Here is a 13100-nt window from a genome sequence, read left to right as displayed (position 1 = left end):
TCAGGCATATCACCTGCCAGGGCCAGCTCCATGATGGCCAAGCATCATTCAAAGGGGAAGGGGACGGCAGCCCTGGAGTTGGCAGGGAGGGCTTCCTGGAGGCAATGGCAGAGGCTGGGCCTTTGAAGAAGCTCAGAGATTAGTGATTTCAAGTGGGGGCTCTGGCATCTCACAGATGTGGGTTTGAATGCTGACTCCACCACTTACACCATCTCTGAGCCTCAATTTGCATCACCTGCAAATTGAGGCCAATAATCTTCACACCTTGAGCTGTTTGCAAGACCTGGGTGTTCTATTAGGGTACTGGCTTAATCTAGGATAATGGTCTCCTAAGGTCCCATAAAAGGAATAGGTACAAGCTTTAGAGTCAGACAGACTAGATGCCCATCAGAGCTCAGCCACTGATCAGCCCAGTGACCTAGGTCAAATGCCCCATCTCTCCAAGCCTCCATCCCTTCCCCCTGCAAAATGGAGCCCACCTCTCACAAAAGAAGCGGCTGTAGTAGGTGCCCAGCACATAGTAGGTGCCCAGCCAAGGTGCTAAAGAACTTGGACTTCACTTGGAGGCAGCTGGACCCACTGCCTGAATGTCCCCCTTCCTGGCCTGGGGCAGCTGCAATCCCGGTGGGGCGTTTTTATCTCCAAGCTGCAGTGGGCTCTGCAGAGCTCCAAGAGTCCCTGGGTGAGGACAAAGAGCTGTTGTTCCCGTGGATCTAAAATTGCCTCCCTCTGATTGCCGCTATACAAACCCAGGCGGCTGCTCGCTTCCCCCATCCAGTTGGGTCTATTTCAAGAACACACTGATTAGCACTGATTGCGCCTTGATTATGGCGAGCGCATCACCCAGCCTCCTCCCCAGCCTCCACGGGGAGTACACGTTCCCGCTCCGACCACAGCCCCCGCTGGCACCCAGGGGCCACCAGACACATGAGTGTACAGCACACTGGGGCTGGGGTCCTCATTCAGCCTCTGCTGCCGGTGGGATCTGGGCAGGTTTCCTCCCCTCCCCCCAGCCTCTAACTCCTCCAAAGCAAAATTCTTCTGTGCTCAAGAAGGCACCCAAGAAAATAGTGCCTAGCGAAATGTGGCTTTAATGGTGGGCTTTAGACATTGTGACAGGTCATGATGGGGAAGGACGTGGTCTGGGCCAGGGGAAGGAACACTTCAAAACGTCCCATCACACACCTACACACAACACACACACACACACACACACACACACACGTGTATACACACATATGCACACGCACAAACGTGTGTGCACCAACACACACAAACTCACAGAAATGACTCCCGCCTCTGCCTATACTTGAGGCTGACCTTGGTGGAGTGGGATTGAACTTTATAATCAGAGCTTCCCAGTTGCCTTGGGCACATTATAGCATATGCAAACACCACAGCTGTCTTTTGAGGCACATATTTTGTGTCCATGTGCAGGTTAGGACCCTGAGGCTAATGAAGGTAATCAATCATCCACAGGCAGGTATCAGTCTGAGGCGGGGGGGGGGGAGGGAGGTGGTTGCTTGGCAACTGCTGGGGTCCATCTGAGTGGCTGGCTGGCTGTGTGAGGTTTGGAGCCAGCAACCTTCTCTCCCTTTCCCCAGACTCAGACCCCACCCCCCAGCTCTGCCTCATGATGGCTGCTGGGAATGGTGAAGTCAGGATCTGAACCAAGGTCACCTCAATGGCAAAGCCTGTGCTTCCCACCGCCTTGCAACCTGCTCGGGGCTCTTCACTCCGTTGAAGGGAAACTGCGAATGGGAACAGTGCATCGGCCATCTCACGCTAGCTATTTCCACTATGCTCGTCCTGTGTGATCCTGGGAAAGGATGTTCCCCACCCGGGGCCTGTTTCTTCTCCTGTAAAATGGGGGTTTGACTCAGGGTGCCCGAAACTCTAGGCCTTTGCCTATGGCGGATGGGTTGATTATTGGAATAACCTGGAAGCACATTTTAAAAATAAAGATCTAGACCCCAACCTTAGAGATCTAAAGTCAATAGGCCTGGGATGGGCCTAGGAATTCATGTTTAAAGATACTCTCCTGGTCAGGGTCCATGGTTTTGTCTGACATCAGTCAATTCTGCCCCTAGACCTCCCTCACACCACCTCCCCCCGCAGCCCCAGCCATTCACAATGCCTATCTGTTCCATCCATTCACAATGCCTATCTGTTCTTTTAAATGAGCTCCAATCCACCAGTTCTCTTCACCTCACAGCTCCCTGCCTCCAGTCCAAGCTCTAACCATTCTGTGCCCAGACCAGTGCAGACCCTCCTCCCCGGACTCCCTGCAGCCACTCTGGCACCCTTTGGTCCATTTTTTTTAAATTATTTCCCCCTGTAGTTTAGTGCATTTCATCAAGTGTGTCCAGAACTAATTATTTATCTGTGTGATTTTCGCACTCATCTCTCACTCTGCCTCTCTCTCTTTCTCTTTTGCCTCCCAAAGACTCCACCTCCTAATACCATCACATAGTTTTGTTTGTTTGTTTATTCATTTTGGTTTTTTTAGATTCCACATATGTTAGATAATACAGTATTTGTCTTTCTCTGTCTGACTTACTTTCACTTAGCACAATATCCTCTAGGTCCATCCATATTGTCATAAATTGCAAGATTTTGTTCTTTTTTATGGCTGAGTATTATTCCATGGTATATATGTACCACATCTTCATTCATTCATCTATTAATGAACATCTAGGTTGCTTCCATTATTGTTAGTAATGCTGCAATGAACATGGGGTGCATATATCTTTTTGAATTAGTGTTTTTTTATTTCTTTGGATAAATACCCAGAAGTGAAATTGCAGCTCTATTTTTAATTTTTTTCAGGAATCTCCATACTGTTTTCCAGAATGGCTACACCAATTTACAATCCCACCAATAGTGTACAAGGGTTCCTTTTCTCTACATTCTTGTGAACACTTATTTGTTGATTTATTCATGATAGCCATTCTGACAGGTGTGAGGTGGTATCTCATTGTGGTTTTAATTTGCATTTCACTGATGATTAGTGACATTGAGCATATTTTCATGTATCTTTTGTCCATCTATATGTTCTCTTGGGAAAAAAAAATGTTTATTCTGGTCCTCTACCCATTTTTTAAATAGAATTGTTTGTTTTTTCCCCATGTAAACTTGTATGAGTTCTTTATATATTTTGGATATTAACCCCTTATTGGATGTATCATTTGTTAATATTTCTCCTACTCAATAGGATGTCTTTTCATCTTGTTGATGGCTGTTTTTGTTGGTCCATTTTCTGCACAGCTGATTGAAGGATCTTGAAATACAAATGTGACCCCAATACTCCGCCCCCACACACCCCAGCTTTAACCATAGTGGCTGCCTATTGTTCCAGGGATAAACACTAAACTCCACTCTGTGGCCAATAAGACCCTGCATGGCCTGGCTTCTGCCTCCTCTCCAGCCTGGGGAAGGAAAAGAGGAGGGAGACACAAGCCCTCAGAAGTCCTCCTCTGATGTCCTCATGTAGAGTAGAGTGGCCTCGGGGGCAAGGAGGAGGCCCAGCTGTGATAGGAGGAGGACACAGAACAAAGGGAGATCTAGAGGAGGCCTTATTAGATCAAGGTTTAAGAGCACAGGCTCTGGAGTCACACAAGCCTGGGTTCAAATCCTGGCTCTACCACTTTCTGTCTATGTGACCCTGGGTTACTCACCTGACCTCTCTAGGCCCCAGTTTCCTATCTGTGAAGTGGATTTAAAGCTAGTTCCTGCCTCCCAGGGTTGTTGTGAGGATTTCCTAAACTAATAATCTATGCAGAGTGCTTAGCTCAAGGCCCCACACACGTTGGGTTCTTAGTATCTTTATTAGGTGGCTAGGAATTGGCCTTGGTCCCAAGCTTGCCATCTATACTGCGGGTAGGGGATTAACGTCTGAGCCATCTCTGATATTCTAGATGAGCCCTCAGATGGAAGAGGTTCTCCAGGGTTAAGACTCCCCTCAGGTTCATTATTTTCATAATTCTCCCAATGCCTTGGCCAGGTGGGGATGATTTACCCCAGTGTTACACATGGAGAAACGGATTGCAGGCAAGTGAGGCCATATCTGATATTCTGTAGATTTGAGGCTCCAAATCTACAGAATATCAAACAAGACCAGGGCTTGAATTCAGCTATGTAGGATCGTAAGATCTCCCTCCGTTACCTGGAACTGAGCCCTAGCTTTGGGGACCCTCATGAGGCTGGCTCAGGGTCTCCAAGGCCCATGCCTAGGATGTGATAGGCAGATGCATTCCCAGATTCCAGGATTCTGCAGACCCCTCCATGCCCCACCCACCTCCTGTTGCTAGGCAACAGCTGCTCTTGGCTGAGGGTGCAGGCAGAGGTTGAGCAGAGGGAGGCTGAGCAGCTGGTTTTGTCCTTCACAAAGATTCTGGTGGAAGCTGTTCCTCAGAGACTTGCCCAAGGCCATTGGAGACCAGGGTCAACACATCTTAGCACCAAAATGTCAGAGCTGGCGTGACTCGTAGAAAGTCAGCTCATAAAGAGCACATGCACCATAACCCTCAGTTCCTGAGCCAGGGCAGACATTGCTAATCAATGACCACACTCCTTCCCACAGAGTCCAGTCTTAGCCTCAGGATTCTTAGCACAGAGGTCAGGCAGTTCTAACAATGAATCAGAGCTGGCATGCAAGATAAACCCAGTCATTATCTCTTATCTACTTTGATCCTCTCATTTGATAGATGGGGACACCGAGGCAGGATGAGTTGCACATGGAGCCTGGGAGTCAGATAACCTCAGGTCTTAGCCCTGTGGGCAAGCTCCTTCACCTCTCTGAACCTCATACTCCATGTGTGTAGAAAGGGTTTGATGATTGCAATCCCTCCCTGTGAAAATTAAATGGGGCAAATGGGGCAGTGGGTACAAGCACTCCCAGGGTGCCCAGCACAGAGTGGCACTGGAGGAATTTTCTACCCCTTCCTTTCTTTCTCATCTGTCTCCTCCAGGGCTTAGCAGTAGCCAAGCTGAAACCCAGGATACACCTTCCTCAGTTCTGATTTTGCCAGCATTCCATTCCTGGGGCAGATGGTTGCTCAATAAATGGGTTTAAGTGTGAGGGGGTGACGGTGGGGTCAAAATTAGAGCTCACCGGGTCCTTGGTGTGACTGGAGGAGGAAGGAAAAGATGGTCACCCAGGGGCAGGTATCAGGCTGAGGAGAGGGAATGGTTGCCTGGCAACTGCTGGGGTCCACCTGAGTGTCTGGCTGTGTGAGGTTTGAAGCCAGCAACCTTCTCTCCCTCAATTTCTTTCTCTCCCATTCCCCAGACTCAGATTCTACCCCCCCCCCAGCTCTGCCTCATGATAGCTGCTGGGAGAGGACCTTCCAAGGGCCCCCCCCCTTTACACCACACACATACACACCACATACATACATGCTCATATACATACACCTCATGCACACACACGGGATGATTTTCCATGCAGAGCTCTTGCTTTCTCCCCTCGAAATGTTTGCATTGTCTTCTTGATCGTCTCATCTCAAATATGACCATTCCTGACTGAGCCAAGGAACATAGCAAGTTCTGATGTTGGCCGCAACCACGAGGGCCCCCAGGAGTGGGCTGAGGCTGGTAGTCCTGCGGACGCCAAGTGGCTGAGAGGAGGAGAGCAGTCACGGGGATCAGGCATCGGGATCCCCAGTGATCAGCTCTGCGGGAGCCCAGGGCTTGGTAGGTTTGCCCCATCTGCAAGGAGGAGCCCAAGGCCTCACTGGGGGAAGAAGGGGCCCCCTGACCCTGGCCTAGTGGCCCTCTGCCCAGCCTCTCTGCCTACACTGGTTCTCATTGCTCCTAATTTGGACGAAGGACTTTGTCTCAGCCTTTGTGTGTCTATTCTGATGGACTTGGGCACTCTCTCCAGAACCACTCCTTCCCAGATTTCTTTTTACATTTTGTTAAAATCATCTTTTCACTATGAATATGTCGGTGCCTTTTGTCTTCCACTTGCAAAGGATCCAAAAATGGCAGTGAGCCAGGACCGGGGGCAAAGACATGCAGTTGAAGCACAGATTTGAGATTGTTCATTAATCATCTAAAACCTCACTAACAGAATTTTATTTAGCACCGACTATGAGCCACGTACCATGCTGGATGCATGCTTCCTGCCCCATGGAGTATATATACCAGTAAACCCATCAGTAAGTAAATAAAATGATGATAATTATGTGTGCTCAGAAGGGGTTAAGGGCCTGAGGCTGAATCTCACAGTTTCACAATCTGGGGATTCAACCCATGCAAGGACAGCTGGACACTGGTCCCTGGTCACTAAGACCTCTAGCTAGAACTTGCCTTCCACATTCAGGTGGGGCCCTTGTTTAAAATGGGGCTCCCACTCCCACCAAAACCTTCTAAAAAAAAATCCAGGTTTCTAGGACCCATTCATGGCTTGCCAGTTCAGTATCTTCCAGGGAATTCTGGATTTTTAAATAAGTTTCTTTGTGACTGGGACCCACTGCTCTGGAATAGGGACCTGATGACCCCCAGTGTAGGACAGAGGTAAAACCTGGGGCACTGGAAGCAGAATCCTAGTAGACCTACTGTGTGATCCTGGGAAAGATGCTGAGGCTCTCTGAACCTCCCTTTCCCCATCTATAATGGGAAAACTGAATATAACTTTGGTCCCTCCTTCACTGCAAGAATTCTTTACAAGGAATGTCAAGTTCCTGACACATAGTGGGTGCTTAATCAGTGGCAGAGTTTTCACAGCTGTCTTTGAGGTATGTCCTTCTTGTGAATGTTTAGATAGAAACTGCCAGCAGTAACAGCTCCCCAAATGATTTCTCAGGGCCCGCTGAGCCGTCCCCTTGTTCCTGTTCAGATGGGCATGCTGAAATCTCTCAGGCAGGTCTCCTTGGCGCTGATGGCACCAGACACGTGCTTTCCCCAGCAGAGGTGAAGAGGGAAGGTTGTCCCAGGGTCCCCAGCTCCCCTGTGGGAGGGGGCAAGCCCATTTACCCAGTCTTGCTGGGCAGGGGAGGAGGGGCCGGAGGAAGGCTGAGAGAGAGGCAACGAGCCCCAAAGTGGGTCAGCATGGCCTTGGACACTAACCCATTCCCACTCCCTCCTGCTCACAGACCCGCCGGCCCCGGGACTGTCATTCTACATTCATTCCTCTCCTGCTGGCAATGTTGACCCCATTTTTTTATCTCTTGCCAGCAGAGGCAGAGGGAGGTGTGAGCAACTGGAGCACAGACCACGGGGGCTGCAGGGAGGGCCTTGCCGTTCATGCTAGGTGTCCTAGGAGGGTTTGTCACCCATGGGTCCACTTTACTTGGAGGGTGGATTCTTCTGGGGGTCTGGGTGGGGCACTATCATGGTCAAAATAATGCAGGCTTTAGGGCAGCTAGATGTGGGTTATAAAACCAACTCCCCCGCTTCTGGGCCGTGTGGTCTTGTGCAATTAGCTTCATGTATTCTGAAGCCTCTGTTTCTTCACCCATAAAATGGATTGTTGCAAAGGATAAACGAGATGATGCCTATACGAATCCTTACTTCAGGCTTGTGGAGAGGCATGCTGCATGAGCAGTAGCTGTGATTCTAGTGTAACAGAGGCGATGAGGCCTGGCTTAGGGATCAGTCAGACCCCGGCTGGAAACCTGGCTCTGCCCCTAGGAGTTGTGTGATTGGAACGAGTGGCCTAACGTCTCGTAGCCTGTTTCTTCATCTGTAAAATGGAGACACTCACCACCCAGGTCTGTGAGGATCGCCTGCAATGATATTTGCAATAGAGCCTCGTGCAGAGGAAGCTCTCAGCCAACGACAGCTATGCCTACTGATCCTCAGGAATCGGGTGTGAAGCCATTCACTACATGTTTCCTGAACACTTCCCTGCGTGCACAGCACTGGGATACAGCAGGGACTCGGAGGGAGAGTTTGCTGACAAGTGGATCGACAATCCCGGTGAGGTATCTCCTCTCCATTCTCAATGACCCGGTGTCGGGAAACCTGGCTTAGCCCAATTCCTTTGCTCTCCAGAAGAGTCTGAGGGAGGGTGATGGACCCCAGGTTACCCAGTTAGGGAGGGAAGCCAGGTGTCCCAGAATGCCATGCTACCTCCCTGATGGCATCTGCCTCCCTCGATGATCCTTGACCCCTGCCCACCAGGAGCGGGCCTTGTCCCTGCAGGGAACAATGCATTGAGAAGCAATCAGCGGGCACTTGTGCTTGGCCAGCTTCCCAGTTATCAATGACCTAGCAACTCTCCTGCCACAGCTGCTAGAAATCAAGCTGCAGAGGACACTTGATCTGGGCGGCTATTTCTTGGCAGCTCTTGTGCCAATACTTCCGGGATGTGAGATGGAGCTCTGCTGGGTGATCAGCCAAAGGCAGAGCAAAGAGCCCGGAGGGGTCTGCAAAGAACAGTCCCAGAGAGGCCTGCAGGCTTAGAGGGCCAGGGGACCCCTTCCTTTCCTGCATCCCAGTGCTGGTGACACACTCTGCCCAAAAGCCCTCCCAAGAAGTGGTCTCAGCCCTTTGCTGGACACGTGCTGCGGAGGTAGAAATGTTCCAGGATTCCTCCAGGAAGGTCATGATTTGGGGTAGCCTAGGAAAGTAATTAGACTCAAACTTGGGACCCAGGTTTGCATCCAACCTTTGCCACTTACGACCTGTGTTTCATTTGTACCATGGAAACAACCACACCTTGCAGGGTGGTTGGGAGGTTTATATGAGTTCATATATGAAAAATGATAAGAACAGGACTTAGCACATAACAAAGGCTTAGTAAGTGTTATCTGGTATTATTTTCAGGGTGAGTAATCCTGCCAGGGGCAGGGAGCACAGAGATGAATTATCAAGGAGTTCCCTAAAGGAAGCTTCTATGCATGGCAGATGTGTTTGGGTGCCTAAAATGCATCTGACAACTCTGATTCTGACTCTCCTGCTGTTGACGCCTCTGATTTCAGCAAGGCTGTCTGCTCAGGCTCCTGCGCACTTTGCTCAAGCACATGTCGGAGCCTTTGCCTAAATGCAGAGGGTGCGCATGGAACTTATTGGGACTTCATGCATGTGCAGCTCAGAAGTGCAGGGGAGTCAGCACCTGTTCCAGGAAACCCTTGACAAATGAAGGACTGGAGCTGATGGGCAGTTCTGGAGGGGGGGTGTTTCTGTATACCCTCAGAAAGTGCTGGTAGATTGGAGCCCCTGTAGCCACAGTGCCAACCTGCATCACACATCCTTGCATTAACGTCTCCTCCTTCTGGAGCTTACCCTCCCTGCTCCACAAATCCTATGCCCTGAATCTCCTTCCATACAAACCACCTCAAACAAATCCTTGCCTCAGATTCAGAGTTCAGGGGAAGCTGAACCTGGCTGAGAAGCCATCTGCATGCGATGTGACCTTGTGCAAGTTTTGGTTTCTTTGTCTGCTCCATGAGTGGGTTGGACCTTTGTGACAGTGACCTGTGGCCTTGAATGGCACAAGGACTGGAGGTAATTCTGGGTGATCTCCCTCCACTGTTCCTCCCCTCACTGCAAGTCTCTCCTCCATCTATCTCTTCCCCTCACTCTTCATGATTTTCTGTCTCATCCAGCATGGTGCGTGGTGGTTCAGGCAGCCCAGGGACAGACAGGTGTTTGTCCACACACACAGCCACAGGTGATGCTCATGCCTGTGAATGTGTATTCAAGGTTTGAACCCACATGAACATCACATGAAATGCCCAGGCAAGGATGCACAAGTCCACTGTGCATGTACACATGAGTGCATGCTTCTATAATCTCTGGACTGTGGCTCAGGAGTTCTCACACCATCTAGCCACCACTACCATTAGGCAGAGGGGTTCAAGGTGCCCATAGCATGAGAGGGGGGCCCACAGGTCACCTGGCCAATCAGTCCCAGGGAGAACAGCTGAGGGCACGAGGAGGCAGATATGCTCTGGCAGGGATGGTATGTAGAGTGATTAAGCGGGGGGAGAGAAGAAAGGAAATTGGGTACTGGTACCAAGGGTTTCACAGATGTCATTTCCTTTTGTCCTCACAACAACCATGAGGTAAGGATTATAAGACCACTTTACCGATAGGGTCGTGGAGTGTGACAGTGGAGGGGGAAATTAAATAGACTCTTAAGTTCAAATCCTGCATCCACCACGCACAAGCTTTGGTAAAGGGCCTTGACGTCTTTGAGTGTCAGTATGCTCATCTGTAAAATGCAGCTAATTATTCCTACTCAGGATTCTAGTGGATGTCAGCGGGGGTGGGGTGGGGGAAAATGCATGCAAAATGCTTTTAGTCTGGTACCTGGCATAGAGGAGTGGTTGTAAATGAGGGAGTGGTTACAACTAGGATGACACAGAAGGGGCAGAGACTATGGGTCCAGCCCACTCCCTTCTCCCGCATTCCTGTCCCTTTGGTGGCACTGGTCAGCCCCTTGCCCTTGGCAACCTAAGGGTGCAGGCAGCATTCCTGGAGGCCTTATCCTCGCCCTTCCCCAAGTGCACTCACCGCTCAAAAGCAGAACCTCAGGGAAGGCAGTTAAGGTCGCAGAGCCCCCTTCCCAGAGACAAAAATAAAGTGTGTAATTGTCAGAAGCATTATGAAACTGTCAAAGGTATATGAAATCTCTCCCGTGAATTTTTAATAAGTCACAGGCCTACCTATTCGGTGACAGTCTAAAAATGACAAACATGTTTATCAAGATACCTTTTTAAAGAGAAAAAATATCGAGCTGTGGGATGAGTTTCCAGAACCGAAAGCCAAGGGTGCAGTGTTTCAGGACCATGGAAAGCGACACTGGGCTCCTCGGATCTGGAAAGCGGCAGCCATGGCCTCTGGGTCTCCACTCCAGTGGCTTCCAGCTCCAACTGCCATTGCCTTTGCCTAAGCCACAGGAAGAGCTGATAACCCCGGAGGCTGCGGCCTCGGCTCCCTAGACTCCAACTCACTGTGGAAATCACTGAGTCCAGTGACCCCATCACTACGGGAGAGGCTGGGGGTGCATCCTGATGATAATGGTTTATCTCTGAACAATTCAAGGTAACTAATCAGCACCATGATTCTGGCAGCTGTGATCTCTAACGGAGTTAGAAACTGTCAAACTGAAGGTAATAATTGTCTCTCCTTTAAAAAAAAAAAGTAGTTAATTAGCATAATCAGGGCATAAATGGGCCAATATTCCTAACCCAATGTGGGAGATGAATATGAATGATGGTGCCTTCAGGGTCCCTGGTAGAGATATCAACAGCAGCCAGGAGTTTGGGAGAAAATAAGTGAGCAGGAAATGTGTGTGTATTGAGGAATGTTGCTGTGTGAGCATCCCCAAGAGATACCACTCCATGTAAAATGCACCCTTGTTTTCAAGGCAGCAGTGTGCGTCTTGGCATTTTTCCCATTCATCCTTTGATGGCTATTTACTGAGCACCTGTTGGGAAGGCAGCCAGAACTTGTTCTTGCCACCACCCCCCTCCAAAACAATGACATTCACCCTGTGTGCTCCCCATCCCTCATCCCCCAAATCCTCAACCTCTTCCCACTCCCAAAGACATTTGATCTCCGTGTTTCAGGGTAAGGTGAGGGCTCATTCTAAGTTATACATGTCTGGGAATAGTTCCTCTGGGGCTCTGAGAATTGAAAAACAATCATCTCTCCCATTTCTCAAAACCATCTCTCAAATCATGGCCGGGCAATGGCTACCTGAGCTGCGTGCCCTTCCAAGGGGTATGTATACACTTTCTCACCTCACTATCCATGAGGGAGAGTGGGGACGTGCATGAAGTGGTATTAGAAACACAAAGAAGCTCGCGCGTATATCACTTCCCAAGTGCTTGGTGTTTACTCCTCCCACAACACTCTGGGGTAGTTACCATTACCGTCCCCACTTGATAGAAGAAGGAACGAGACACAACGTGGTTAAATAACTTTCCCAAAGTCACCCTGCGAGTGAGTTCTAGACACAGGATTTGAATGCAGACAGACTAAATCCAGAGTTCATGCTCTTAAATCTCAATCCAATATAGGAGAGTTATGCTTGATGAAGTCAAACATCCATAATACAGGACAGGCAGGGAGCAGAGGGGAAGCAAATCATACTCAGCACCTGGTATGTGGAAGGCCCTGAGCTGGTGCTGAGGCCACCACGGGAACCAAGCAAGGTCCAGTCCCTACAACCAAGGAACTTTCAGGCTGAAGCCAAGAGGGACTGATGCATACAGCACTGGGCTCTTGAGCAGTCACCTCATGTGCTCCAGGTTTCAATCCTTGTTCCTCCACTAACCAGGGAGGTGCTCTTGGGTAAAGGTCTGAGTCTGAGTTCCTGCAGAAGCTGTACATGAAACAAAGATTTAGGCTTAAATAGTTTATTTGGGAGATGGACCCAGGAAACATGGATAGTGAAGTGAGAAAGTGTATTCGTTATCTGTTACCGTAACAAATTATCCCAAAATTGAGCAATATAAAACAACAAATGACTATTATTCCATAGTCTCTGAGATTCAGGAATCCAGAAGTGGCCTCTCCATAGGGCTGCCCATGACATGGAGGCAGGCTCGCCCCAGAGAGAGAGAGAGAGAGAGAGAGAGAGAGAGAGAGAGAGAGGGAGGGAGGGAGAGGGAGAGAGGGAGAGAGAGATCAAAATAGAAGTCACAGTCTTTTATATTCTAATCTCAGATGTGACATTTATTTTTGTCATATTTATTTCACATAGGCATGTGACATGGCTTAATTCACTTCTGTCACAGTCTTGAAATTCTTAATAAGGGGATTGGCATTTTCATTCTGCACTGAGCCTAAAAATCACTTAGCCAGTCCTGTGTGAGACTAATAATCACAACACCTCCCTCCACTGGACATGGTCTGTTTCCTCCTCCAGATACACTCTCCAGCCTTCTCTACCCTGCTCTGTGGCCCAGAGGTCTTGTCTATAAGGACTACACCCTCAGACTCTCTTCTCCTCTGAGGAACAGTTGGGCTCAGCCAATAGGAGGGCCAGGCAGGAGACAGGAGGACAGGAGGAGGGTGGATGCTCAGGTCCAAGAGCATGCTACCCATCCCCCCAGGGGGGTGTTTTCCCCTGGTTCCTCCCTGCTGGGTCACTGCAGGGTGGCCACGTTCCTCTATGAAGGCTCAGCTCCTGTCTGGCACCC

The sequence above is a fragment of the Cnephaeus nilssonii genome (assembly GCF_951640355.1).
Source record: "Cnephaeus nilssonii genome assembly, chromosome: 17".
In the NCBI taxonomy this organism is placed as follows: Eukaryota; Metazoa; Chordata; class Mammalia; order Chiroptera; family Vespertilionidae; genus Cnephaeus; species Cnephaeus nilssonii.
Note: the sequence above shows the minus strand (reverse complement) of the source record.